Below are 6,823 nucleotides of genomic sequence, written 5' to 3'. Positions count from 1 at the left end.
CTAAACACTCCACATCTCCTATCATGCTGTCCTTGGCCTTGTCCTATTTCATTGCAACTACCATGTCCCACATCAGTGTGGTTGCCAGGCATTATAGCCTGCTTGATTGCTGTAGGAAGCCTTACTAATCACTTTCCAAGAAGAACTACCTGCTCCACTTACTACTCTTTCTACCTCCTGAGCTGCTTTAATCAATTCAACCTGATCTAAATCCATCCTATGAACACCTTAATAGGTTTCCTTAAACCATCATAGATCAAATCTGTCAGCTGTTTTTCCTCGATTTCAGTCAGAGAGCATACCAACAACAACCTAGTACAATAAGCCATAACAGATTCTCCTTCCTTATGATGTATCAACAAAGCTGTCCTTCTTGATTCAGAGAGGGTCTGAAAGTATCAGGCAACCCTCTGGATAACACCGTCTCTGTCACCTGTTCAACTCTGCCTCAATTTCTGCCAACAAAGCCATTCCTTCCGTAGGGCCAGCACAAGTTATTATCAGTTCTCTTAACTCTTTGAGATCTAAATGTTTTCTAACCATGTATTCCAACAGCCAAGACAAACACATTCTCTTAGTCAAAGAGACCATTTGTTTAGCCAGTGCCTCTTTTTCAGTTTCAGTCAGAGGATGATTTACTTCCTCTTGTATTGGCGTGAAGGCTGAGATATTTTTACTGTCACTACTGGCAGGGCTGCTGGAGGCCCTGGAAGGGGCTCCTCTTCCTCTTCCACCTGTAAATTTATTCTTTCCGGACATATATGGGTTAAAGCTGTTATCTGCTGAGCCTTGGTTACATTTTGTGCTACAGCAGTTTGCAAGTCTCGTTTCAGGCTTTCATTCTGCAATTTTAGTTTTTCCAATTCCTATCCAAACTTTCTTGCACAACATCTTGCTGACGTTCCAAAACATCTCACTCTTTTACAAGCTTATCTACAGCACAATACATAGCACAGATGACATGTGCTGCTGTTTGGGCTTTCTTGGGAGTATAACCCTTTCAATACCCCAACAGCAAGTTGTCCAAAACTTTCTCATACAATATGGGGACTCTATCAGCCAGACATGGATCAGACCCCAAGCTTTTAAACACCTGTCTTAACAAACACTCATTAACCACACCCTGAGGCTTGGGGGTGTTCCCCTCGTCCTCCGGTTCAACAATCTTTCCCTATCTGCCTTTGTGAAACATCATCGACTCCAAGAACGGCCAATACAACCCCACTCACTGGTATACTTCCCTCTCTTTGTACTGTAACTAAATCTGGCCCCTGAGCTATAATTAATATAAGTCATACCTGGACAGCACTTTGAACTCTGATGCACTAGCCAGGTACAAAGGAAAAACCCTGGGAAATTTTGAATTTCATTTCCTGTTTGGTCAGCATGGTGAGCTCATGCTGCAATTGCAAACAAGCTCCAGCATGGACCAAATGGGGAGACACTGGATCTGATTGCCGTATGGGGAGAAGAATCTGTGCAGGCAGAACTCTGATCAAAAAGAAGAAATGCTAATATATATGCCAAAATCGCACAGGGCATGGTGGAGAGAGGCTACAACAGGGACACACAGCAGTACTGCGTGAAAGTTAAGGAGCTCAGGCAAGCCTACCAAAAGGCAAAGGAGGCAAATGGTCGCTCCAGGTCAGAGCCCCATACATGCCACTTCTATGATCAGCTGCATGGCATTCTAGGGGGATTCTACCACTACCCCACCACTGTCCGTGGACACGTGCAAGGGGGGAGTCTCACACAACAGGGAGGAGGATTTTGTGGATGAGGAAGAGGAGGAGGAGGAGAATGTGCAGCAGGTAAATGGTGAATCCGTTCTCCCCGGCAGCCAGGACCTTTTCATCACTCTGGAGCCAATACCTTCCCAAGGCGGGATCCCCAACCCTGAAGCCGGAGAAGGCACCTCTGGTGAGTGCACATTTGTAACTACAGTACAGGGTTTAAAAGCAATAGTGTTTAATGTTTGATTTGCCCTGAAGAATTGGGATGCATTCGCAGCCAGTACAGCTCCTGGAAAAGTCTGTTAACATGTCTGGGGATGGAGTGGGAATCCTCCAGGGGCATCTCCATGAAACCCTCCTGGAGGTACTCTGAAAGCCTTTCCAGAAGGTTTCTGGGGAGGGCTGCCTTATTTCATCCTCCACGGTAGGACACTTTACCACGCCAAGCCAGTAGCAAGTAGTCTGGAATTACTGCAGCACAAAGCATGGCAGCGAATGCTCCTGGGTTCTGGTTGCATTCAAGCAACATTCGGTCGATATCTTTCTGTGTTAGCCTTAGGAGAGTGATATCATTCATGGTCACCTGGTTGAAATACGGGAATTTTTGTAAGGGAACAGTAAAAGGACCGACGTTCATGCTGGGCTGTTTGTGCTTGGTTAAAAGGGATCATCCCAGAGAATAGCCACATGGTGGAGTGGGGGGAGGTGCAGCCCCTCCTTTTAAACTGCAGCCCCTCCTTTTAAATGTGAAACCCAACTGGCATTGCTTGCTATGGGAAAGGAGGGTGCTGCAGTTTGAAAACATTCCCACATGTTATGAAGGTGTAAGAAGCCAACCCCGCTTATCCTTTGGCTTACCATGGCTGCCTGGAAACCGAATTCTGTCACCCAGCCATGTGTGATGTGTCACCATACTGGCAGGCACTCAATATAAAAGGCAAAATGTGACCTTGTACCTAAAGCACATGTGCTGTCTGCTGTGAATTGCTTGATTCACTGTGAAAGAATCTCCCCTTTGTTCTCAGAAATGTATCATCTTAAATTTTACTCTCCCTTTTTATCCCCCTACAGGTGCAAATGTTTCTATGCTCCCCCTATCATCTCAGTCCCTGAGGTTATCGCAGATTAGAAGGTGGAAAAAAAGCACTCACAATGACATGTTTTCCGAGCTCATGCAGTCCTCCCGCACTGCTAGGGAACAGCTTAATGCATGGAGGCATTCAGTGGCAGAGGTGAGCAGAGGCAGGAGACGATGCTGAGGCTAATGGGGGAGCAAACGGACATGATGAGGCGTCTGGTGGAGCTGCGGGAAAGCCAACAAGAGCACAGACCTGCACCGCATCCATTGTATAACCACCTGCCCTCCTCCCCAAGTTCCATATCCTCCTCACCCAGATGCCCAAAAATGCGGGGGAGGCTCCAGGCACCTAGCCACTCCACTCCAGAGGATGGCCCAAGAAACAGAAGGCTGTCATTCAAACAGTTTTGATTTGTAGTGTGGCTACAATAAGCAATGTGGCCTTGTCCTTCCCTCCTCCCCCACCCCACCCAGGCTACCTTGTCAGTTATCTCACTTTTAAAAAAATTAATAAAAAAAGAATGCATGGTTTCAAAACAATAGCTACTTTATTTCCTTTGCCAGCTGTGATCAAAGGTGGGAGAGTGGTTCAACAAAGTGGGAAGGTTTGCAGCAAGGAGAAACACACAACTGTCACACCGTAGCCTGGCCAGTCATGAAACTGGTTTTCAAAGCCTCTCTGATGCGCAGCATGCCTTCTCATCACCCTGGTGTCTGGCTGCTCAAAATAAGCCGCCAGGCGATTTGCCTCAACCTCCCACCCCGCCATCAACGTCTTCCCCTTACTCTCACAGATATTATGGAGCACACAGCAAGCAGCAATAACAATGGGAATGTTGGTTGTGCTGAGGTCTAACCTGGTCAGCAAACAGCACCAGCGAGCTTTTAAACGTCCAAAGGCACATTCTACCACCATTCTGCACTTGCTCAGCCTATAAGAGTTGAACTGCTCCTTACCACTGTCCAGGGTGCCTGTGTATGGCTTCATGAGCCATGGGAGCAAGGGGTAGGCTGGGTCCCCAAGGATAACTATTGGCATTTCAACATCCCCAATGGTAATTTTCTGTTCTGGGAAGTAAGTCACTTCTTGCAGCTGCCTGAACAGCCCAGAGTTCCTAAAGATGTGAGCGTCATGCACCTTTCCCAGCCATCCCATGTTGATGTCGGTGAAACGTCTCTTGTGATCCACCAGTGCTTGCAGCACCATTGAGAAGTACCCCTTGCAGTTTACGTACTGGTTGGCAAGGCGGTCCGGTGCCAAGTTAGGGATATGCGTTCCGTGTATCGCCCCACTACAGTTAGGGAACCCCATTGCAGCAAAGCCATCCATTACGACCTGCAGATTTCCCAGAGTCACTACCCTTGATAACAGAACATCAGTGATTGCATTGGCTACTTGGATCACAGCAGCCCCCACAGTAGATTTGCCACTCCAAATTGATTCCTGGCTGACCGGCAACAGCCAGGCATTGCAAGCTTCCACAGGGCTATTGCTACTTGCTTCTCAACTGTCAGAGCAGCTCTCATCTTGGTATTCCTGTGCTTCATGGCGGGGGAAAGCAACTTACAAAGTTCCATGAAAGTGGTCTTACACACGCGAAAGTTTCGCAGCCACTGTGAATCATTCCATACCTGCAACACTATGCGGTCCCACCAGTCTGTGCTTGTTTGCTGGGCCCAACATCAGCGTTCCACTGTATCAACCAGCCCCACTGCCACCATGATGTCCCAATTGCCATAGCCTGTGCTTTCAGGAACGTCTGTGTCCATGTCCTCCTCACAATTGTTGTTGTGCTGGCGTCTTAGCCAGGTTCATACTGCAAGCTAATGTGCGAGGTGTTTACAATGCTCACAACAGCAGCGGGTTCCATGCTTGCCGTGCTATGGCGTCTGCAAGGGTAACCCAGGAAAAAAGGCACGAAAAGATTGTCTGCCATTGCTTTCACAGAGGGAGGGAGGGGAGACTGACGACATGTACCCAAAACCACCAGCAACAATGTTTTTGCCTCATCAGGCATTGGGAGCTTAACCCAGAATTCCAATGGGCAGCGGAGACTGTGGGAACTGTGGGATAGCTACCCACAGTGCACCGCTCTGTGAGTCGATGCTAGCCACGGTATTGAGGACGTACTCCACTGACTTAATGAGCTTAGTGGGGACATACACAATCGACTGTATAAAATTGATTTCTAAAGATCTACTTCTATAAAATTGACCTAATTTCGAAGTGTAGACATATTAGACAAGACAGTAAACTGTCCTCTGCTATCAAATGTTGACACCAGGGGGCGCTACAACCCCTGAAATGGATCTTTACCAGCTCCCGATGGAGTAGATTACTGTCATACCAGTGAAAAAGGTCCACAGTAATTATCTTCAATTCACAGCAGTTTATTGAGAAGGAATTACACAAGCGTAAAGGGTTATATCAAGCACATAACTCTTATGTTAGACATTAAGAGCTATACATTCCCCTTAACAAGTCTTTCTTTCACAGACATACACAAACAGGCCCTGCACTAGCCTCACGCAGTTTCTGCTTGGCAAACAGAGAAGGTGGTTACCAGTTTTATAGACAGCTTCTTCTCTGTCTGTTCTTCTCAGCCCTCTGGTATGTCTTGGATTTGCCCTAAGCAAGGCCTCGGTTGCCTGGAGACCCCTCTGGTTCACAGTCCTACTTGAACCCACGGAGCAGAGTTTTGGCTACTCTGTTTAGCAGTCTTGCTTCTTTAAACGTTAATTAAGGAATCCCAAGAGTAATTTAATTTGCTTGATTTTTATACTCTTTTTCCTCAAAGGAGTCACGTCTTAAAAGCATGCCCAGTGGGTATGTGGTTACTAATTTTTACCTAATTAATACTTTAGGAGGAAACTGCAGAGTGGTACCAACTGAAAATCACCCCACATTCACTCCTTTATCAATCATTCACTTCAACCCTCTGCGTCATGTCCTGCAACAGGGTCAATATGTCCCGGTCAGCTTATGCTCTACTCAAGATGTTCTACACGTGTTGTTTGCTTTCAAGTGGACATATTTGCTGACTCAAAGATCAGTATTAATCATACACACAGCATGGAGCCAGTCAGTTTCACCTCTGGCATCTGTCTGATGCTAAGAGAAAGATTCTGCTCCCAGAATACTCTTTCGCAGTTCAGTCATGTCAAGCCATGTTCTCACACCATTCATTCAGTATGGCCACAAAAATTTGGCACCATCCCAACACGAGGCTGTGGATAAGATGTGCCAGGAGGAACAAATGAGGGGAAAAGAGAAGCCAGAACCTCAATAAGAGGTTCTGAAGGAACTGGAAGAGGGGCTGCAGTCTGGTGCACTCTACATAGGCGTGCACTAGAGTCTTCTTCTTGCAGCAGAAGGGACAGGTGTCAGTGGATTCTGTGAACAGTGCCAAGTACATGCTTGTGCATGGAGGAGCTGCCAACTGCTATCCCTGGTGGGCGGTGGACCCAAAGTGGAATGCAGACTGTACATCAGTAAAATCCTAGTGTGGACAGGGCAAGATCAGTTTGAGTAGCTACATCCAGCTAAAACTACAATTAGTCTTTTCTAGTCTAGGGGCTTGGTTACACTTGCGAGTTAGAGTGCATTAAAGCAGCCCCAGGCGCCCTAGCTCACTACCCGTCCACACTGGCAAGGCACACAGAGCGCTCTGACTCCATGGCTAGAACGCTCCTGGTACTCCACCTTGGCGAGAAGATTAATGCTTGTTGCACCTTGGCTGAAACACCCGGGCATTAGTGTGAATGAGGTGTTGCATTACTGTGCTCTGATCAGCCTCCGGAAATGTCCCATAATCCCCTTAAGTCAAGTGGCCACTCTTCTCATTGTTTTGGAATCGCTGCAGGAATGCAGATATGCCCTTTGAAAGCTCTGTTTCTGACAGGCGGCTGCTTATCAGCTCCAAGACAAAACAACCAATAATGTAGAATGCTGTGTGTGAGAGAGAGAGAGAGGGGCAGGGGGGAGGAGGGGTCTGCTGCTGTCTGAACTTAA

The sequence above is a fragment of the Lepidochelys kempii genome, chromosome 10 (genome assembly GCF_965140265.1).
Source record: "Lepidochelys kempii isolate rLepKem1 chromosome 10, rLepKem1.hap2, whole genome shotgun sequence".
Classification (NCBI taxonomy): domain Eukaryota; kingdom Metazoa; phylum Chordata; order Testudines; family Cheloniidae; genus Lepidochelys; species Lepidochelys kempii.
The sequence above is the reverse complement of the archived record's forward strand: the minus strand, read 5'-3'. Positions refer to the sequence as shown.